The sequence below is a fragment of the Erpetoichthys calabaricus genome, chromosome 2, assembly GCF_900747795.2.
Source record: "Erpetoichthys calabaricus chromosome 2, fErpCal1.3, whole genome shotgun sequence".
In the NCBI taxonomy this organism is placed as follows: domain Eukaryota; kingdom Metazoa; phylum Chordata; class Cladistia; order Polypteriformes; family Polypteridae; genus Erpetoichthys; species Erpetoichthys calabaricus.
The window spans coordinates 343756484-343780552 of record NC_041395.2 but is presented as its reverse complement, the minus strand read 5'-3'; the positions used below and the strand labels follow the sequence as shown (position 1 = coordinate 343780552).

General features: G+C 36.5%; 1 protein-coding gene across 4 annotated transcripts in view; it reads left to right on the top strand.

Annotated features, from left to right (window-relative positions):
- The window catches only part of lrp5 (low density lipoprotein receptor-related protein 5), a 194594-nt gene that overhangs the window by 4319 nt on the left and 166206 nt on the right, over positions 1 to 24069 (top strand). The window lies entirely within an intron of this gene.

Below are 24069 nucleotides of genomic sequence, written 5' to 3'. Positions count from 1 at the left end.
TAAATTTATTTGGTATCGGCGTTTAAGTATTGCTGCACTTTTTTTTTTTTTTTTTTAAAGTAAATGCTTGTGTGACATGTCACTCCACGGTTGTTTTCTTTAAGTGTAAGACATGTTTGGAATGTTAGTCTTGGGCTTTTCTTTTTTTTAATTCCCAATGGTTTCCGCCTTTTTCATTATAATTTTAGCAGTTGACACCTTTGGAATTTAATTTGTCTAAACCACCTAGCAAGTAAAACATTCAGACCTTTAATAGTATCATGCAATTATGTGCTGAAAAATATCACATTTCCTCTTAGGCAGCACACAGTGTGAGCCAGGAGTTTCCTGTATTGCAGGTTAATGGAAACATGTTAAAAAAAAAAAAAATGCTTACAATTTTAAAATGATTAGAGTCTGTAGTAGCAAGAATTCTTTGTTGTGAGTGTTAATATGTCCCTTTTTTATATAAAAAATGTGTCATTGAATTGCATGGGCTATTTGAAGTGTTTATTTCTGTGTGTTGATCTGAAAAAATTTTTCAAAATAAATTTTTTTTTTGTTCTTTATTTCGCCTTATACGATTTCTCGTATTAGGAATTTGTTAGTTTTCGCATACTCCTTGGGGTCAGAGCGCAGGGTCAACCATTGTACAGCGCCCCTGGAGCAATTACAGGTTAAGGGTCTTGCTCAAGGGCCCAGCAGAGTAGGATCTCTTATGGCAGTGACGGGGATTTGAACCAGCAACCTTTGGGATACCAGCGCAGATCCTTCACCTCAGAGCCACCACTCCACCCCATTGTATAAATTATAAAATAAAATATAAGTTGTATTTATATATTAGGTTAAGTAGACTTTGTTGTCCCAGAGGGAAATTTGTTTGCAGTAGGGAAGTACAAAACATCAGGCCTTGTTATACAGATATAAGAAAATTAGCAAAAACCCAAAACTGACAACTATTGTCATCATTCTTCTTGTACTAATCTTGCACATGTGTAGTATGATAACATTTAAGAGTACACAAAGTGATAATGCAGAGACATCCCACCAGCTAACAGTACCTTACATACGCAGAATATGCAGAGTAAAATGGCAGTTACACAGCCTTGTAGTTTAAATAGTCACACTTTCAAGGCCATTTTATATTTTAATATTGTTGCTAATTTTGTTTTCAGTAGTAAATATTTATATGTAGAAAATCATTTTACTGGTGTTTTAGATGTCAACTATTAAAAGACAGGTGGCCAGTGTATGTAGGGTTTTTCACTTTTAGCTTCTCCCATTTTGTTTTACTACGATGTTTTCTTGTTTTATTTTTGCAGAGTCTTTAAGATTAATTACCAGTTTGTCCATCTGTCATTATCTCTGTAGAGAGTTGTAATATGGGTATGGAAATAGTTTAAAGTTATATAAAGTGCAAATGTTATATTTGGGTTATTGAATGGATGATTCTGTGTACCACTTTGTGTTTTTGCTTCTTTGTAAATGGAAATTTAGTGATGGGGTCAAGAATTGAGTTCTGATTCTAGTTTTATGATGTTAAAAAGGTTGACTTTGGCATATTTGTGCATCTGTGTGTGTGTGTCTCCGGAAACCTCAAAACAATGGTAACTTCTGGAAAAAAACAGACTTCTTGGGGAAAAAATGGAAAAAAAAAACTTTTAAACAAGTTTTATTTTGTTACAGGCTTCAGGCCCATTGTGTTTGGTCCAGTACTTATCTTCATATCCTGTGTGCAGTGGTTAACAGTTGTAGAAATTGTTTAATTCAACTGAGATTTTGGCAATCCGCTCCGTTAAAGCATAGCAAAAGTTTTGCACAAGTAGTTTTTGAAATAATGTGCCTAATTTATTTCTTGATTAAATGAGAAGTCAAGCAAAATAACACCTTTTATTGGCTAACTAAACAGGTTACAATATGCAAGCTTTCGAGGCGGCTAAGACCCTTTCTTCAGGCAAGATTTCTTGTGTTTAAAGAAGCGTTTGGAGAATTTCTGTCTAACTGATATTAGCAGTTAGTTTTTATAATCTAAGAAACTGTAACTTGCTTGTGTTTGGTTTCTGAACTCTTCACTTATTGTGATCAATTTTGTACCCTTGTCCCATAACACTTGTTTCCTCAGACTGATGTTTATTCGACTTTTCACCTCCCTTGTAATTTGCGTTGGATAAAAGCATCGTCTTAACAAACATTTATTGATGCAAATTTAAATACGCATGTACAGACACTCAAAGAAATTTATATGTGAATTTAGCTGACAGTTTGTTTGCCCTACTAGAGCACATTATGAATGATGAAGAGAAGGAAGTGCACAGAAACACACACCCCTCCATCTGTAAAGGTCAACGTGAGAGATATTAAACCACCCTTGTACCAATTTTCTGTCCGTCTGTGCTGCGTGTTTATTTCATTTGAACCAATGTACGTAGTTTCACATTAAATACTGCTGACATTGTTCGCCTCATTCAATTTCATATTCATTTTACTCCATTTATTTCAGTACATAGGTATGAGTTAATATACTTGATTGTGTATTATTCTACAGTACAATGAGTTTTGTTGAGGGATTTCCTGCAGTGTCACTAAAGTGTATTTAACATGAAAGTGCTGGATGGATTATTCCATACCATTTTATTTTTACTTTGTCATTTGACTATTTTTTAATTCACTTAAATGCTTCATTCAAAACTGTGGTTTGTTAATGCCATGTCTTAAAATATGAGTTTTGCAGAGTAAAAGCTAAACATTTGTGTATGTGTTAGTGAAGTATGGCAATTTGTGTGCTTTGTAAAAAATTTTTTTCTTCTTTCAGCTCTCTATTAGCAAGAAATTTATATTTGCAGTTTAAGTTTTAAATTTCAGCAAAGGTAGGCTTGCAATAAAAGGGATTCAGTTGCTTTTAGTTTTACAAAGGGGACATATCAAGGCATGTCTCCGCTGCTGTAAACTGATAGTCTGAGTAATTTAAGGTAGGGATTTTGAAGCAAGGCTTAGATTCAAAAGTAAATACCAAATGCGTCTGGTGAAAGGTGGACAGAAACGTTCGACTCTTTGTATTTTTCGCAGTCTCTTTTGCGGGTTCTGTAATCAAGGCAGCTTCTGTGTGCATTGTACAGGTTTTTTCATTTTTGCTCTGTTTAGTGGTAGTGCAACTCATTATTTTGTGCTGTAGACTTAACACCACTTGATATCGAAAATAATTACTTGTACGTTCAACTTTAAAAGGTTTCATCGTTTGCCGTTCCAGGCACAGGGATTCATTATTAATTGTAATAATGCCATGTTTTGCATGTGTTGGTGACGTTTTAGTATATAAAAAAACAAATTTGCTGCAGTGCATTGTCTGTGACAGCCTTTACAATTTATTTAGTTGAGATTTGCTTAAATTTGTTTAGATTGTGAAACTTGCACAATTTTTATATTAGGTATAAAGTGGAAGTCCATACTATTTGACATACAGACTTGCTGTCACGCTTACCAGGGTTTATGTCAGTAGCCCAGATAGTTTTTTTTTTTAATATCTAATCCAATTTTTTAATAACTTGTACTATTTCTACTAAATATGCCTTGTTCAAAGCAAAGTGTGCTTAAAATGAACTGATTTATAAAGCTTTAAGCAATGTATCAAACACCGACATTTACCAAAGAGATATTTTTGAAAGTCAGCAGCTTAAAAAAAAAAAAAAAGTTAATCAAATTCTTTGCAGCAGAAGTCGTCCACATCTTCTTTAGTGTTTCTATTTTGTACTATCAGGAGGGGAGGCAAAACATGGCCTTTTATTTACTTGAGGTGTTCAAGGCAGAATGCAGGAGTTCTGCTAGACAGGTTTGCGGATTCAAAACAACACAATAGAAGCGCACATGGGCACACTTGGTTTTAGTATTTCAAAGCTCCGTCTGTCTCTGAACCTGCTTGAGCCAGTTCAGGGTCACTGGGAGGCCTGTGGTCTGTTCTGGCAACATTGCTGGCTGGGGGGATAGTTGAGAGAACTGCTCTGCACAGGGCAGCAGTTTCTTGTAGTATTTCACAAAACACAAACAGAAAATATTTGTTTGACCTGCTGTTCTTATTACTAGTTAATCTGTTGGTGGGCATCAGGTTTGAAGAGTGCAATGGCATAACCTTCTTAAGAGTTTAATATAGACAAGCTTGTTATAAAAGCATTCATATGCCAATAAAAGAGATTGTAAAATGTCATCCATTTTCTCACATCAATGAATATTTAAATATAGTAGTGTGGGAATAGATTTTTTTCTACTGCTTAAGCTTTTTAGTATTTTTCTTTCCATTTGTAATTTAGTATTTTTGTGTCTAGCTGTAATTTGGACATATGTTCAGGTTGAGACTGTTTATGATACTTCATCTTTTTGTGTCTCAGATTATATTATTGGTTTCCCAAACCACCCCCTGATGACAATTGTGGTTTTGCTATTTGCGTTTGGAACTTTCCTTACAGTTAGTTGGTATTGGAGTTTCTTCCTTTTTCATCAGAAAAACATTATAGAACTTAAGGAGACATTTTAAACTGGATTATTAAATACAGTAAAAAGGATGAATAACGTTGAGTGCATGTGTGGGATGCAGGTCTTGTGCTCATATGGATGTATTTAAGCAACCAAAATAAACAACACACAATGACTGAAGGCAATTTGTGGGTAGCGTTGAATCGAAAGGAGTGAAATTGAAGGTCATTTTTTGCCATACCAAACTTATTGCTGAAGTTTATTCAGTCATACTATCAAACCATGTAGCATAGTTGCGTCAAATATGAAATTTCAGCCTGTTTGTTAAAATCTGTATGGATTAGTTTTTTATCTAACAAAAAAAAAAACACATTGTGCCTGCATTGTGTGAAAGCAGCGGTTTTTCAGGTGGCCAGATGTTTTTCATTTGCTTAGAAAAGATTCTGTTAAAGCCAGGCACATATGACAGATTGCAGACCACTAGTTATTTGCCATATGTTTGCAAAGTAAGGGGAGAGCGTAAAATTTTTTTAGTGGCAATCATTACATTATTCTTACAGAAACACTTAATTTAGTATTTTTAAAATATACAAACTTCCTGATAACCTTTGAAGAATAAACACAGTGCATTCCGAAGAAACCGGAATCTGCCATCAAAATTTTATCTTGAACTTTATTATTATAGACAAGTATTTGATTATAGTTGGCAGCAGACCCTGTTGAAAAGAAATTGTGTTCATTTATAAAAACTGGATTAATAACTACATCACATATTTAAATAATGTAATCTTGCATGTGGTATTGGCAAGTGTCATGGAAATTAATTGTGGCTGCACAACAAAGGTATAGAAGAGTGGCTCAGTAAATTGTGTTCTGGGGTTTGTGTGTAAGCACAGCACTACAAATAAGGGAATAAGCATCCATCCATCCATCATTGTATTAAAGTCGCTGTATGCCTTCTCGTTAGGTTAATAGGGTTAGAAGCAGCTGTCAGGCAGATCTAGAAACAGTAGGTATAATACAAGAATAAAGATTTATTTGTTATACACACATGTACAACGTACAGCGAAGTGTAAACCTTGTTTGTTATTCAGACTGTGCAAAAAGACATAAGAAATATAGAGAAATAGGAAAACCAAGTACAAGGCTAAATAAATTATATAAAACATACTGAAACATTTTTTATATAGCACATTTTATACAAGAATGTAGCTCAAAGTGCTTTACAGAGAAAGTTACAAAAATTTCCCCTTGAGTATATGAATTTCCACTTGGGGATTAATAAAGTATCTATCTTATCTATCTAAAAAAAAAAAAGATTAATGAATAAGCAACAGGGAAAAATCCATATGATCTTCTAAAACATATATATATAATTAGTAGAAGAGTAGTGTAGATGAAGGTTCGAGGCAAACAGCAGGCAGACAGCAGATGTAGAGTAAAAAAGCAATTTCTTTACTCTTGGTGAGCAGAGAGACTGGACAGAGCCTGTCAGTTTGTCACTAACAGTATCATGTCACTGCCTGCCTCTGCAATTTTCACAGCAGGCTTTATATATTCTTTCAATAACGTACGCATCATGCCAACCCCTGAGTAAGAGACACATGACTTAGATAAAATCATCACTTCTAGCTTAAAGTTTACGCAAGCGTTTCTCATTATTATTGAACTATAAGACTTCTCCCGTGCATTTTAAAGATTACTTTTTTTTGCATATAAAGTTCACCTGAAATACAATTACTGGAAATCTTTGTGGTTAGGCCTACTTCCCAGTTACTGGTAATCTTTGTGGTTAGGCCTACTTCCCTTTATTTTTGAGATATGCTTGTCTGGTTTTAGCTATTTTCTACACCTAGGCTTTAATGCTTAATAACCCTTAACTTTCCCACATCACATATATTAACAATATTAATGCATTCATATGGTTAACACAAAGAACTCTTACACTTACATTTTCTTAGCAATCAGCTGGTTTGCATAACATATTTTCCATCCACCCAAACGCACATAGATTATGAAGTACAAAAATATCTGTTGCACTAAGGTGTAGTCACGAGATCTTCTTCCCCTCCCTTTGACTAGGTCAAAAGGCCCTCAGCCCAAGATTCTTTGTTCAACTATTATTTAATATATTGATTCAAATTTTTATTATTCCACAGTAGTCTTCTTATATACTGTAAGGGTGGAGTGGTGGCTCTGAGGCTAAGGATCTGAGCTGGTATCCAGAAGGTTGCCGGTTCGAATTCCCGTCACTGCCAAAAGAGATCTTACTCAGCTGGGCCCTTGAGCAAGACCCTTAACCTGTAATTGCTCCAGGGGCGCTGTACAATGGCTGACCCAAGGGGTATGTGAAAACTAACAAATTCCTAATACAAGAAATTGTATAAGGCGAAACAAAGAACAAAAAAATAAAAATCATGTAAGTCTCTAAAGATGAGTATGATAATAAAGTAAGATGGCTGGCTGAATAGAAACAAAATTATAATGTTAAGGCAAAATAAAAGCAGCTAGAATTTAAATATAATCTGAAAAATGTACAAAATGTAACATTCAGTGCAAAATGGCACAGTATACATAACAACCATGTCCAAAGGCATTTTATTAAGTACAGTACCAAAAGGTGTGTATGCAAGCATTTAAAAACCTCAACTACATTCTACAAATCAAGTGATATTACTGTAGTGCAATACATGGCAGCATTTGTTTGAAATATTTAAATATCTGAACTTAATGAAATACAATATTGATTAATATCCACCTTAATAAAAGGACAAGTGTCTGTCTCTGCTATCCAACAGATGGCACATCACAAACATTAGCGCTGTTTTTATGAATTCTGTATCAAATGGTAGGTAATAAAAACATAGCAACTTGATGGACACGCTGCACTGAAAATGTTAATGTTGAGATCTATGTCAATTACTTAGATTTCAAACCGTCTTACAGGGGTAGCACAGCCAGTATCTGTCTGTGAAAAATGATGCACGAGACAGGGCATTTAACTCGGCATTTAATTAATCATAGTACTTTTGTATGTACTGGTCTTACTTTTTATTATTAGGATGATTAAAAAATAATGAAGAGGAGGAGGAGGTTATAATTATTAAATAAATAATAAAAACTAAGACCCGTATGTACATAAATACTATAATTAAATTTTGAGTTATAACTTGTATTTTGTTAGTCTATAGAGAAATCAACACAAAGCATTTGCTGTTTTTTACACAACTTGACCTAGTCTTGAGTTTTGGAACTTTCAGGTCAGAGAGGTTTGCAAACTGCATGTTTTTAGATTTTAGTTTTGGTGCATTCTTTCTGTGTTAAGTTGTGAATGGTAGCTAAAATAAGTCTGCAATAATTACAGTAAATGCGTTATTTGGTAATCATTGGCTTCACTTTTATTTGCAGGTTTTACTTTGTAATATGGTGGAAACATTAAAAAAAGTGCCTTGTGAAAGTTTTCCATTTATTTAGGCAACCATTTGGAGACTAACAAATGCAATAAGTCTGGATTATTATTTTTCAGTTTTTGTCTTTTGATTGTTAAATCTTCTTTAGTTTTCATTTAGATATTTATTTGCTGCGTAGTTGTTTTGTGTATATCCCTTGCACCTTGATATTTGCTTCTTTTTTTCCTAAGGTGGTCGCTTACTATTTGAAGGAAATGAATGTGACATTTCATAGTAAATACTCAGCGGATTGACATAGGGACATATCATCTGTTTTTAAAATATTTCACAATGTTCATTGGGCGCAGTAAATGTGCTGTAGAGACCTTCTAACAAATAGTTTTAAAAGTTGATATAGCTGGTAATTAAAACATTTTTTTTTTTATTTTTATAAAGAGGTAGATGTCGTTAGAATTTTACTTCTGCAGAGCAGCGATATGGTTTAACCAACTGATGAATATTTCAGGACAGACTAATAGAAGGCTTCATTTCATGCTTCTACATACAGAGAATGTGGATGTTAGCTCTAGTTTGGGACAGTGTTGAATTCGTTTTTCTTGTGGTGTTGTTGTTGGAAAGAATTAAATGCTTTAGTAATGCAATTTATGACAGGTTAACCTTTTTTCGCTTCATAATACTTTGGTTGGATGTAGTGGATTTACAAAACATTTTGGTGTATATTGAAGACAGATTTTCTTGTGTGCAGAGGTATTGGATTGGTTAATTGTTGATTCTGTGGCAGTGAAATGTGACAAACACAGAGTTAATTCTTTGCCTGACAGACTCAACACTTGTGCCAAATCCTTATCTTGAAGTCAGGGAACTGAATTGCAAACTTTCCTCACCTGCATTGTCTTAACATTCCAGAGAATGATCACCTTGGAGACCTGTTACAAATGTCACTACAGGGTATTTGTTTATTAAATGTTTTGGTATGAGCTAAATCGTGTTGGGTGATTTTCACCATTAAATGATAATATGTGTGGGGCATTTTTCAGTTTTGGCCATTATAGGTTTATTTTAAAGCATTACTGAAGCTAGTGGCTGCAGTATTGTTTGTTCTTCTCAATGAGTTGTGCCTTAGCAGTGTGTTCAAAGGGTAGGATATACTGGATCAAGTTAGGGAAACACTCTGAGAGCTGAAGACCTAAAACATTGGTGTGTTTGTCCCATCAGACTGGGCCGTAAACCAGACAATACACACTTGGATTATTTTTTGATTTGCAAGATACTGACATTCCCGTGTGGTGTGCATGCTTGGCCTGCTTTAACAACAAAACAGACATTTATAAAACAAGTGGCCACACTATGCCTTTTAGTCATAAAAATGGACTCAACATTGATCACTTGATGATTATAAAGTCCATTTGTGAAAAATAATGACCTAGCTGACAGGTTTGTTTTGTGCTTTTTTGATTGATTGTAATAATTTAATACCATATGCACTTTCTGTTTACACTGACTTTTGTTATGCACACACTGAAAACAAGTCCACAAAAGTATTCTGTCTTTGTGAGACAAAGTCCTCATATTTTACTTTGTCTTAATGAAGTGACTGTGTTACTTATTTTTTTAGCACTGTATGCTACACTTATCTATTTTTATATTTTTAAGTAGCTTAGGGTTTGTAAATTACCATTTTCAGTAAAATTGAGACAAGTTGATTATACTGTAGTTGTGCTATGAAGTAAAGGACTGTACATCCCAGTTACCTCAAAGGTGTTGCAATATTGGATGACAACGAAGGATGTAGGGGCTGCTGGGAAGAAGGTGGACTCTTTAAATGGAGGAATCGGCAAGATGCAAGAGGATCACTGTCTTTTGTCTATTTTGTTGCAGTTTTCACCTGTTGGATTGCCCTTGGCTTGTCTTGCATTACTGTTTGTGGTTGGATATGTGGTCTGTCTTGTGTACGCCTATTTTGTGTGAGTGAACAGATTGGTAACAACTTCATCTGCAGTCCTCAAATGCACACATCAGTTAAATACATATCGCCATAAGAGTACAAAGTAATCGGAGAAAGCAGTGCCCGACACAGTTTGTACTCTCTCTCTTTACCTGCAGTGTAGTTATGAAGCCCATACAAAATCCCTCATAAATAATTGCATATACATGTTGTTTACGTTTCATGTTTGTGTAATACGTGTCAAGTCGAACGCAAACTATATGTGTGGAACTGGTTTTCCTGAGGCAACTAAAATGAGCATTGTATACAGTGAAGAGACTCTTGACAATGATTTTTAAAGCTTTAAAATAAGAAAAGTAAAATTGTGAATAAAATGGTCACTTTTATCATCGTTGAAAAACACCCCAGATTTTGTGTGGTGTGATGGATACTTCATATTGTGATTATTTTGATGCAAAATTCAATTTTTGATATATATTCTCAGAACACATTAAAATTTGAAAGATCAGCACCATATAGACATGTAGTGTATACAGTATATGTTTTCTATTCAGAGTCCAAAGCTTGTTTATTTTTTTATAATATTAATAATGTATGTATTAGCAAAAGAAAGTCTCCCTCTCCCCCCAATTTAACAATATCATTGATAGCTTTGTTTCGAAACAGCAGCTCAAATAACATGTTATATCCAACCATTCTAGTTTTATATCTGCTCTACTTTTGTGAGTTTCCATTGTATTTATTGCATTCAACACCTTGTCTACCATGTTGGCGTCTCTGTCTGCCAGTCAGTATGCATTCCTCTCTCAGACTGACTTTTATGAAAGAAAGACAAAGCTCTTGATTCATTAATGCACTAATCACAAGTCATGTAAATGTATATCGTACATATGTTTTTGATTTCCAAGATTTGTTATGGTTCCAAATGATGTATTTGCATATGTATGCCTTTTCATGTGTCTAACAGTTTGTATGTTGCTTGTCAGTATTTACAGTATTTTACAACATTCACCAGGTTAGTAAGTATTGCATTTGTAGGCAGGCGTCTTGTATTTTGAACAAAGTGTTCTTAACAGCTTCTTGAACCCTTCTTTCTCTATAGTAAAGATAGGTACTTCACATACTTCACGTAAGAAACCTCTTGAAAGTTTGAGGAGGGCAGTGATATTTCGATGGAAGCTGGGCCATTTCAAGTACCCAGTGAAACTTTACTGTCACGTTCAAGCCCAATGAACACTAAAGTAATATCTTGTGTCATGGACTGTTTTCATTGGTGGGTAATCCAGTTTTTCTCTCTCCCAAAGCACCCCCGCCAGGAAAATTTGTCGTGTAGATTCACCAAGAGCTGTGTTTATACACCAGCACATTTGTGCTAAATATGTGACTTGTTTACCATGCAGAGCTCTGTGAGTAGGGTGTCTTTTATCTGATAAATAGAAGAGACCATGAAAATGTGACACTCTACATGCTACAGAAATGGCAGATTTTATTTAAGCGACTCTGACAAGCCCCGCCGAGGGCATACAGCAGTGTGTCTCTGTTTCATTTAGACAGTAGACTTACCGGGGGAATTTAGTTAAACTGTAATATGTTGTGTATTTACTCTCCATTAGAATGAATGTCACCTCTATTTTGGCTATCCTAAATCACATACAGTATATGCTGTCTTTAGTCTTGTAAAAATTTCTTAACGATATTCACTTGGGAATGTTTGGGTCACATTTGCTACGTACATAGTATCAAAGTTAATGCATCTTCAGTGTTCCTCATTGTGACAAATGTGGAGTCCCATTGGGATGCTGCACCTGTGTGAATCAACCAAACTTCCTCAACATACACCACAAGAGTATTAGTAACAAAGAACATTCGTTTCTCACCAGCTCTGGATGCTGTCAGTGTGACCTACACAATCTTAAGTGAATCTATGCCTTATTTTAATGTGGTCAACCGCTTTCTGATCTGATTGTGCTACAGAGAGAGGCTCTGAGGCTGAATCAGTTACTAGCATTTGTGTCATTGACTGATATTTGTTACAAGTTGTTTAATGAAAGCCTGTGGGCATGTGTGGATTTATTTATATAGTGATACTGTGCAGTTACCGGTAGAGACCTTTCCCATAATGCACAGCATTGCCTGTAGTTCGATTGGTTCCATGTTGGATTCCATTCATACCTCACATGAACCGCACTGGTTTCTTAGTACTGTACTGAAATTATAGTTTCCAAAGGGTTTCGGAACTGTGCACTTCCTGTGTTCAAATCTACCTAAACCAACAAAACTATGGGGGTGATCGCTCCAGAGTTTAAAGAAACCACTCCAAGCGAACAAAGTGTGAAAATATCTTTAAAGAGGATAACCTGGAGGAAAAAATCCACCTCACATGGAGTTCCTAGGCTGTATTTGCACCCAGGATTCTAGACCTCTTAGCCATGCTAAGTATGGTGCCATTATGTCACTGGCTTTAGAGATAGATTACCATAATTTAATCCACATACTGATTCTGATTATGTAATGTGACAAGGTGGTCATCCCTGCAGCTATTTCATCCACTGAACAACAGCATGTTACAGAAAATCATGAATATTTCAATGTGTTTTGCCACTGTAAGGTAACTCATCAGTATTCATTAATGGGGCAGAGCCTTCAACCAAAACATAATAGTCTAAAAAAGATGATGTAAAGCCAATTTTAGAACAAACTGAAACTGAACAATTAGATGAATCAAGTGGTAGTGATAACAATGTGAATTGGTTATCAGACATTGATATGATATTGATATGACATTGATCAGACACAGATTATGAAACTGATGCATCCGGCACTCTACAACCAAACTGCCATGATATGCCCAATGAATTTGTTTTGCCTGAAAGATCACCATGGTGCGACTGTAGCTGCGTGGCAAAATGATTGCGGTCAAGTAGGACAAGAAAGACATTAACCCCCAAAGCAAAGTTCACAATGCAGCAACTGCCAATGTTTACTTTGGGGGATTTTGGGAGAGAGAATGTGGAAGTCAGTAAGCCTTGTGCTGCGGTAGCCTACAACAACACAGTGGCTCATCGATCATACATTTCTGGTGCTGACATACTACCGTCTCATGTGCAAGCTAAAAAAAAAATTCAAAGAAACACACTTCTATAATAGATAGATAGATAGATAAAAACTTTATTAATCCCAAGGGGAAATTCACATACTCCAGCAGCACCTTACTGATACAAAAAAACAATATTAAATTAAAGATTGATGATAATGCAGGTAAAATGTTCTGATTGTAATGGTTGTGCATTGGTGACTGTTTCAAAACATACACCAGTCAGCCACAACATTACAACCACCTGCCTGATAATGTGAAAGTCCTCTGTTGTGCCACCAAAACAACTTTGGCACGTCGAGGCATGTCGTGTTATCTGGCACTGAGATGATAGCAGCAGTCTTGTAAGCTGTGAGGTGTGGCTTACCGGCACATCCACAGATGCTAAATCAGGTTGAGATTTTGACAATTTGGAAGCCAAATTAACATCTTGAACTCTAGTCACATTTCTCAAACCTTTCCTGAACAATTTTTGCAGTGTGGTCATTATCATCAGGGAATACCATTACCATGAAGAGGTGTACATGTTCTGCAACAATCTTTAGGTAGGTGGTAGATGTCAAAATAGCATCCACATGAATGCTAAAACCCAAGATTTCCCAGCAGAACATTGTCAAGAGTATCACATTGCCTCATTTTGCCATCTCTTTCCTAGGTAAGTCACAAACCTGCACCTGGCTGTCCACACTATCTAAAAGAATACTTGAGTCATCAGACCTGTCCACCTTTTTCTATTGCTCCATGGTCTAGTTCTGTCACTCACATGTTCATAAATGGTGCCTTCGGTAGTAGTCCTGTGTCAGAATAGGCACTCTGACTGGTCGGCAACTACTGATGTGCTGTGTGTTCTGACATCTTTCTCTAATGGCCAGCATTATGGTTTTTCAGCAGTTTGTGCTACGGTAGCTCTTCTTTGTGATCAAACAATCTAATTGGGCTAGCCTTCGCTTGCCACACACATTAATGAGCTTTGGGTGCCAATGAGCCTATTGCCTCTTCGCCAGTTGTCATTCCTTGGACCACTTTTGGTTTGTTCTTACCTCGGCATGTCCAGGACACCCCACAAGTCCTGCCACTTTAGACTCCGTCGTCTAGCCATTACAGTATAGCCCTTGTCAAATTCACTCAAATTCTTAAGCTTGCCCATTTTTACTCCTTCCAACACGTACCTTCTAGAACTGACTCTTCACTTGCTGCTAGTACAATATCATGCTGCCTCTTAAAATGTGCCGCTGTAACTGAGATAATCAATAGTATTCACTTCACCTGTCGGCAGTTTTAATGTTGTAGCTGATCACATATCACATGAAGAATATGTACTAAATCTGAATCAGTACAGCATTAGACACTAGCCATAACTTTTGTACTGGCTTTACATTAATGTTTTGGTATTTACATGTTTGTGTTCCACAATAACATTTTTTATATTTTTATTTATATTTGTTTTATATAAATAACACTATTTTTGAGTAGTTTTCTGAGGGTAAACATAATGCTAAGGAGGATACATGATGCATTTACCAAATGGGACTTAGAAATTTACAGGCGCATAGAACAGTTTTTGCATTCTTCTACAGTAGAGGGTCACACTGTGTTTTAAAAACCCAGTGATTCACAGTTCAGTATGTTAACTTTGGTAATGTCAGAAGGCAATTCCTTCAAACCTCCATAGTGATATCTGGACGGGGTCAGATCATGCTCACGAACGGTCAGTTGTGTTTGTTACATCACAGCAAGAGTGTTACTGAACCATTGGTCAAACACTCAAAACAGTTTTTTGAGTGAAACTGTTCTTTCAAATGCTTGTAGAAACGCTTTTGTGCCTTTTGGGGTGTATTGTTTAGAGACGCATTGAAACAGGCACCAGCACAAATAGACATCCCACTGGCCTTAGAGATAGGACAACATCTAGAACTATGGTCTGTTGACTTTCTTCTGCAAGTATTCTGCTATTGCATCAGGAGTTTTACTGAGACTGGCATTTGATCATTCCAAGTGCTGAATTTGATTATTATTTTTATTTTTTTTTTGGTGCCTATAATCCCCAGATTTGTATGTGTAGCTCATACAGATCACCCACACAGCATTACCAGTCTGTATCTCACTAGAACAACAAAGTGTATAGGTTTGAATGGCTTTGCTTAGCTGATTGTTAGGAGCAGCTTAGTCTCACAGAAGTTATACGTATAATATAGATAGATATATACATTTTATAATGCAAAATGTACGTCTGGAAACAACAATGAAATTTTGCTTAAAAGCAGGTGAACATTTAGACAGCTCACCGAGTGTCATTTCTAAACCAATCCTATGCCTCATGAAGGTGGCGCTCAGAATTGGACTGGCGATTATGAACTGCAAAGATCAGTGATGCTCTCATTGACAATAACTTTGAATAATGTTAACGTTTACCCCCCGGGTGGAATTGAAGAGTCGCATAGTTTGGGTGAGGAACGATCTCCTCAGTCTGTCAGTGGAGCAGGACAGTGACAGCAGTCTATGGCAACAAGCTTCTGTTTATGACAAATAGTCTTCAGTTAAAGTCTTCCTAAAAAATAAAAAAAAAAACCCTATTAGACATAAATGTTTGTTGTATCTACAGAGAGCTTATTATACATTTCTAAAAAAAACATAACCTGATGCAAGGCAACAAACTTTTCTGTAGTATTGGACTATGCATTGGCATTCGGTGGCATCAGTGAAAGAGATGTTGTTGGAGGTGTGCTGTGTGTGCTCTGCATTTTTCAGCGTTATGGTGATAGGGAAGGAATTGATGTAAGCGTGAAAGAATTGGCAGACATATTTATGAAAACATGAACTGCAAAATATACATTTGAAGTAAATGGTGTGTTACAGTCTGTCCAAAAGACTGCTGTTAAGAGAGTGGACGATGAAGATCCACAGGAGATGCAGATTTCAGGACTCAACACACCTGAATCAACAAATCTGCTTAGCAACACCAGTGCAGTTTGGACAAGGCTGCACAGCATCCACTGACCGACTGCACGTCTAAATGAATAACTAAAGAAGTTTACCATCATTATCTGATTGTAAATGCAAACATTCCACGACAAAATAACTATTGCAAGTAATCTCTGTTCTAAACATAACGTACTTTGTCTCAGGACTGGTATGGTCCTTATAAGTTGTTATTTGAATAGTCATTGGTTTTCTCGTCTTTTATTTACAGTTTAACATTTCATTAGAACATTTCAGTATATGATTTTAATATGGATTGGCTGTCAGTTTTATTCCGTCTTTATTAATAGTAGGTCTATAAAGATGTGATAGACCTGCCTAGGCAAAAGTAGGTCGGTCCATCCATCCATGCTGACATAATAAAAATTTAGAAATGTAATGATACTCACAGCATGGAACAATCAATTAGGTTCTTAGCACATTTTATGTCTATATAAAAGTGATATCCAGATATGGTTATTAGAATGCTTGTTGGAATCTGTGCACAAAGTTGTAAACTTTTAAAATCTTGGTAGACTAAGTGGTGTAAATATATCAAAAAGATGCAATATGAGAACTGGAACTCTAGTGTTTCGCAACCATTGGGTTATGATCCACTTTCATGTTGTGGGCTGATGCCACCTAACATGCCACCCTCCCCCAAACCACACCAACACACAAACACACCTTGTGACGATTGTGCTCACATGCATAGGTGGGAAATGGTGGGTTGCAGCACCAAGAAGGTTGAGGAAAAACTGTTCTAGAGGGCACCTTCTTTAATATCCTAATTGAAGTAGGGAACAAAATTAGGTTGAGCAATTAGGAAAAGGGATAAAGGTCCGTTCTGATGTATGCAGGCTACAGCACCTGTAGAATTGTTTCCACAAAAGATCAGCCCACTTCTAAAGCTAGGTCCCGATATGAAGAGCTATTTCCTGTCAAAAGGGGCATTTAAATAGTGGAAGAGCATGGCCTAAGGGCACTGAAAAATTAAAGTGACATCAGAAGTCTTCTGGGCTGTTCTCCACTCAAAGGAGAATGGAAATTTGTGTTAGTAGCAGTGTTGCAGCAGAACACTTCCCTATAACACCACTTGAATCCAGACTTGTAAGACCCCCTTGTGTATGTGATGGTGGCTATTTACATTCTCGTGTTATTCTTGATTTTCTAAAATGTTTTTTTTGTTTTGTTTGTTTAGTAGTATTTCACACTCCACACTACCCAAATCCTTCAGATTTAGAGTGACTTTTGACTTGTTTAATTGAATTAATCATAATTTTTTAACTAACAATGAGATTTTTTTCTAGTATTTATTACTTCCATGCATTCTTGTACATATAATTACTTAAATATAATGGACTTGGCTTTAAAACATGTGGAATGCTGCTTACTTTTTCCTCAGTGATCCTCATTTATGGCCACGGCTGCCTCTGTGGCCTCATGATTAACAGACACCAAGTAAGCTTGCCAAAGTTTTCTTTCAGCACCACATTTCACGGAGTGGTCAGTTCTTTTTTTGTACTTGTAATGGAATGTGATTTTTCAGAACAGATTTACCAATTTCATTTGCTTTAATACTCGATATAATTTTAAGTACACTGATATAATAGGAAGTGTTTTTTTTTTTTTTTTTTGTAATAATCTGATTCTTTTAAGCTGTTTGCATAATACCCCATGTTGTTTGTTTTAGTTTTTTTAATCAATCGAGAAAAACGTCAAGCACACTGATGCAGAGGTTAATGCTTCTGCCTCATATATGTAACATCTTGGGTTTTCCTTCTACATCAGGCTACTCTCTATGTGGAGTTTGCCTGCTCTTGCTTCGTCAGTGTGACTTTTCCTCCCACGTCCCCAGTGGCATGTGTGTCGGGTTGATTGCTGATGCCGGACTGGTTTTATGCGGCTTTGTGTGAGATTTCCCTGTGATGCACTGGCGCCTCATATAGGGGAAGTTCCTGCTATTGCGTGGTCTGCTGCTTTTATATACTTTGTCCCTCTTGACTATGAACTGGATTAAGCAGGTTTAAGAATGTTATTTTAAGTGCATTTTGAAATCTGAGAAAAATCAGAACAGTGAAACAAAATGAGAGCTGAAACCGATCAGCAGAATGTAACAAGGGCATCCAGTTTTCATTCTGGTATTTCCTAACAACGCTAATGAGAGTTCTCTTTACTAAAGGCAAGCTGCATTTTCCAAGGTCTTTATGGTTTTCATTAGCATTTCTACCTTCTTGACTAATAAAAGAGAAAGATTGTGCTTTTCCATGAACGTCTGTTCTTTAAAAATTCCATCCCCCATCTTCTCACATTACAAAAATAGTTTGCGTTTTCCCAGTGTTTAGATTTCACTTCAGTTTTATATTTATCAGGGTAGCTTGTAATTTATGACTGATTGTTATACATTTTCTAGTCCCCTTTGAGCAATTTCCTGTGACTTCTCAATTTATTCTGATGCCCCTTGCCATTATGACATGAAAAAAGGCATTTCTGTACATAATTACAGCTCTTGACTTTTTTTGTTTCGGGTAAAATGTTTATGTATGCAGTTTTTAATTGACCAAAACTTGCAGCAAGATCATTAATCTGTACTTTTAAAGGTTAAGATCTATATTAAGTTGAAATTATTTTATCACAATCCCGCTATACATTAATTTGTCAAGAGACATAAAAGAAAATAGTTCTGTTTTTGCGGTTTAATAGGGTCTATGGGGCATCAGTGTCAGACATGAAAACAAAAGCTTTAACACTCGGCACTTATGGATACTTTAAAGTGGCAAAAGGTTTGATTTCAGAGAACATACTTTCACTTATTTCAGATTTCTTTTTGTTGTCATAAACATAACACGTTTTGGTTGGCTTTAAATCGGTGCATGACTGTACTTACACTCAGAACTGTGATCGGAGGATGAAACTTGAAATAATGATCACATGATTTTTGTGCAGTCCTGCTTGCATTTTGACTAATTCTTTGAGTGAAACCACAATAATGAGAAACATTCATTTATACAGCCACAGTGGCTTGATGTCAGTGCAGTTTAAGGAGAGCGGTTTTTGGTTGTAAGTTTGTATATGTAAGATGGAACTTTATGCATGTAGATAGAAAAGCAAACCTGGTGAGGCGAATATAGATTGAAAAAAATAGTTAAAGGTGAATGCAGATTGAAAAAATAGTTCAATGTTTACATAACTGACAGTTTAACTGAATATCTAATGTTAAACAAAGTTTGTGTTGTGGAGAATGTGCACACTAAAGTCTAACCTTAATGCCTGCATTAAACCTGCGCTCAGCTCAGTGTGACATTCACGCTAGCTCTTAATTTTAACTGCATTTCTACAACTGATCTGATATTATGTACATACATCATGTGCTGTGGTTTTAAAAGTAGGTGGTATCAACAATGCTGGCTGAAGAACGATTGGAGAAGAAGTAAAAAGTCTGCCGTGAACTTGAAACAAGACCGTGCAATGCACATTTGCTCTGCTCATTCCCCCAACACAAACAATGAGGCTGATAGTCTAGGTAAAGTTTTGCATTATGTGTAGTTGGAATTTCAGCTTAAGGCGGCAAGAATTGTGCCTTTTTATATAAAGTTCAACAATTTAAATAAATTTCTACAGTTGAAATATTACGTAAACCTGGAGCCATTGAAATGCAGTGTTGCCAGTAAATTAGTGGATCATGTAATTATTGCTATTAAAGGACAAGTTTGACATTTCTGAAGTTGAATTGTGGAAAACATTCACTTGTCCTTGAGAAAAGAAATCCCATTTCAGAAAACAACAAAATTAAGTTGTAATTATCCCTGTTGAATGTGAAAATCATAAAATACCTTTGTGGGCCTCTACCTCACGTTCTAATACTGTACAGTTGACCACAAGCCTTTCCAATGACTTACAGCATTTAACCAATTGTAGACAGTACAATTGTGTATATATAAAACACAAAAAAGTAAAATGCTATGTAATTAAAGTACCATATATTGTACTGTAACATTAACATTATCTTTGGGCCTGCTGGTGTAGCTGTAGCAATGGCTTCCCTGATTTTGCATTTTTTTTCCTTGATATACCTTATTGTCGACTCATTGGAGTGCTCCACCCAAAACAATATTTTATTTAAACTGTTGCTTATCTGAAGTAGTTTGTAGTGGTGAGCAAGAAAAAAATTTAATTTCTTGTTTTTGTAGAGAAAGTACACTTTGAATATTCAAGCTCATCAGCGCCCAGAGGTGACAATGGCAAACAATGTGAAAAACGTCTGTGGCAAAAAGAAAAAAAAATATCACCTGTTGCATAATCGGCATGTCTGATATCCATTTCTTTGGTCAAAATGTGTAAAGTGTGTGTGTTTTTTGCTAAAATATTAAGCTATATTAAGTGTTCGTAGTAAACAGGGAAAATAATATTCCAACAATGCTGTGCATTTCACTTGAAAATCTGCGTTTTCCTCCTCATTCATTGGTTGAGTGTCCTGCTTGTGGGAATGACTTCTTTCCTATTTACTATTTAAAAATAGGTCTCCGTGTAATCATTGATGACGAACCCGTGAATGTGCAAATGTTGTGAATCGTAAATGTGAATCGTGAGGGTGTACTGTAATTGTTCTGCATAAACTATTATGGGTAAAGTTTTTCTCGTGTGCAAAACTGTAGCCCATCTGCAAGTTGGAAGTACTGAAGGAGAATTTCACATAGAAATGGACACGGTATCATCTGCATGCACATCCCTAAAATCCTATAGTCCACCACACTTCTTGGACACTTTGTGTAAAGAAAACATTTTCTAACATTTGTGTGACACATGCCCTTAAGTTTCCATCTCTGACACATGTTCTTATGTTCTTGCTGAAATCACTGTAATAATTCCTTTCATAATTTTAAACTCTTTAGGCATGTCACCTCTTAATCTGTTTCCTTAAACAAAAGAGCTCAACTCCTTTAATCTTTGCTCATAGTTAATACATCTCTATTCTGGAATCTGCTTAGTTGTTCTTCGGACTATTCTCAAGTGCGACTATGTCTTTTGTTTTTGGTAATATGGAGACCAAAATTTTACACGGTACTCCAGATGAGGCCTCACCAGGATGTTTTAAAGCTTTAACATATCCTCTTGTGACCTGTTCTCTACACATTGTGATGTATAACCTGTTAGCTTTTTTGATGGGTTCTGTATGCTGTGTGGATGTGAAGGTTTTTGGATCATTAACATATAGGACATTTCATGATAGATATTTCCCATAATAAAAGGTGAAAGCTATGCCTAGTGAGCACTAAACAAAAAGATGTACAGGGGGTCCTCGGGTTATGACACAGTTCTGTTCCTACAACAGTGTTGTAATCCGAATTTTGGTGTAAGTCGAAGCACACCCTATCCTTAGTCACTTACCTATCCCAACACATTTGCAAAATCATAATCTAGAACATAAAAACACAACTAAGCCACAGAAAAAGGAAAAGGACATAAATATACTGTACTGTAGTAACAGAAAAAATACGAAAAAATGAGTGTAAAAAAATTCCTTACCTTTTTATTCCTTCTGATCTCTTTACAATATCTAATTTCACGTCAATCGTGATGGATTTCCACTTCTTCGAAGTTCTACCATCTGAAGACTCTGACTTTTGTTTAGGAGCCATGATAAGGGCCAAAAAGTCGCCAAACAAAGCAACACAAACGGAACATTTGTGCCGCGCTCAACCAAACTAGTTCACCAACTCCCTCACTGATACGCTGCATTACTGCATATTCTTCTGCTGCGCGCAACCAAAGTAGTTCGCCCACGTAGTCTGTAAGTACGATGCTAAAGGCGTAAGCCGAAACACTCGCGTCTCAAATTTTTTTTTTAAGTTTTTATGGGAGTGAGCGTTGTAAACTTGAAACGTCGTATGTCGAGACGTTGTAACCCGAAGACCCCCTGTATACTGTCGAATGTCCTGTGGTGAATATAGTAATTGACCCCTTGGACTCTTGACTAAATACAGTACATCATCTTTAGCCTTGGTATATTTAAAGAATGTTTGCTGTCATTGCTGATTACTCTGACACAGTTCTGTAAAGGGGTTTTGGCGCCTGTCCTACTTGTAGAACTGCGTCACCTCAGTAACATTTGAGGGTTTTTCAGCTATGGACTGCTTCAGATCATTTAATGTGTTTTAGTTGCAGACTTGGACCAAGGAATTCCAAAACAGTCATTCTGAGATATGCCTCTTTTTTTTTTTTTTTTTTTTTTTAATCCCACCCCCCCACCATAGCTTATTAGTGTTTTGTTTCATCTCATGAATTGATGTCAAGGTATACTCCCAGTCTCTTGTGAACGTTTGTAGTTGTTTGGGTTTCTGCTCAGGATGCAATACCCTGAACTATTGGGATTGTCTTCAACCGTCCTGTAGTGTTGTAGGGGTCAATGATTGGTGTCAGCTTGTGTTGCCAATTTGTTGCTGAGGCATTGATCTTTGTGAATAATTTTGTACAGTTGACTAAACTGTCTGAATTGGTTTGCTTTTGTAGAATATCAAATGTTTCTACCAGTATACTGTAATATACAGGCAGATGACAAGGAACCTGGAAAACAATTGACAACCATGGCATTGTCAAAGTGCTGACAAACAGTAAAAAATGGAAACAAGCATGTTAAAAAATTAGCGAAAACATCTGTTGGTATTGTGGTCATTTTTTCCATATTCTTTGTATCAAAGTATGAATCTTTTCAACACATTTACTTGGAACTTGCTTGTAATTTTCTGGTGAAACAGCGGTATGAATCGCATTTTTTAGGCCATCCTTGGAGCAGAGCAAGCAAGATGCAGGTTTGGGTCAGGTAGTTCTTTCAAATTCACAGTCCAGTGCAAAGTGCTTTTTTATGTTATGGATTGAATGCTGTATTTGAAATAGAATTAAAAGTCTTCAAACGGTATTGTGAAATGCAGTCTCATATACAGTGATCCCTCGCTATATCGCGCTTCGCCTTTCGCGGCTTCACTCTATCGCGGATTTTATATGTAAGCATATTTAAATATATATCGTGGATTTTTTGCTGGTTCGCGGATTTCTGAGGACAATGGGTCTTTTAATTTCTGGTACATGCTTCCTCAGTTGGTTTGCCCAGTTGATTTCATACAAGGGACGCTATTGGCAGATGGCTGAGAAGAAACCCAACTTACTTTTCTCTTTCTCTCTCTTGCGCTGCCTTTCTCTGATCCTGATGTAGGGGGTGTGAGCAGGGGGGCTGTTCGCACACCTAGACGATACGGATGCTCGTGTAAAAATGCTGAAAGATTATCTTCACGTTGCTACCTTCTGTGCCGCTGCTTAGTGAAGCGACATGCTGCACGGTGCTTCGCATACTTAAAAGCTCAAAGGGCACGTATTGATTTTTGACTTTGTTTCTCTCTCTCTCTCTCTCTCTCTCTCTCTCTCTCTCTCTCTCTCTCTCTCTCTCTCTCTCCCTCCCTGACGGAGGGGGTGTGAGCTGCCGCCTTCAACAGCTTTGTACCGGCAGTGCTTTGCATTCTTGAAAGCCAAACAGCCCTATTGATTTTTGACTGCTTGCTTTGTTCTCTCTCTCTCCTGATGCACACTCCTTTGAAGAGGAAGATATGTTTGCATTCTTTTAATTGTGAGACAGAACTGTCATCTCTGTCTTGTCATGGAGCACAGTTTAAACTTTTCAAAAAGAGACAAATGTTTGTTTGCAGTGTTTGAATAACGTTCCTGTCTCTCTACAACCTCCTGTGTTTCTGCGCAAATCTGTGACCCAAGCATGACAATATAAAAATAACCATATAAACATATGGTTTCTACTTCACGGATTTTCTTATTTCGCGGGTGGCTCTGGAACGCAACCCCCGCGATGGAGGAGGGATTACTGTATGCACATCATTACTGCCTTTTACCATTTTTTATGGGATATGCATAGATGTGTCCTCTTCATTTAAATATGTAGCATTATGAAGCAAACAGCCTTTTCCTTTTCAAATGTGAGGTGCTCTGTGAAAGCACATGATGATTTATCTAGAGTCTTTATTTCAACTTGTGGTGCTGGTAATCTTTAAACTTCAGAGTACGGTCAAAGTAACTCTTGAATGTTGCATTGCACTTTGTGAAGAGGTACATTTTGGATACTTTGTGCAAGTACATTGTAATGAATGAGAAAACAGAGAAACATACACTTTGTGCTCTGGCTCAGTTTGTTTGTCCCACACCTTGGACATTGTGAG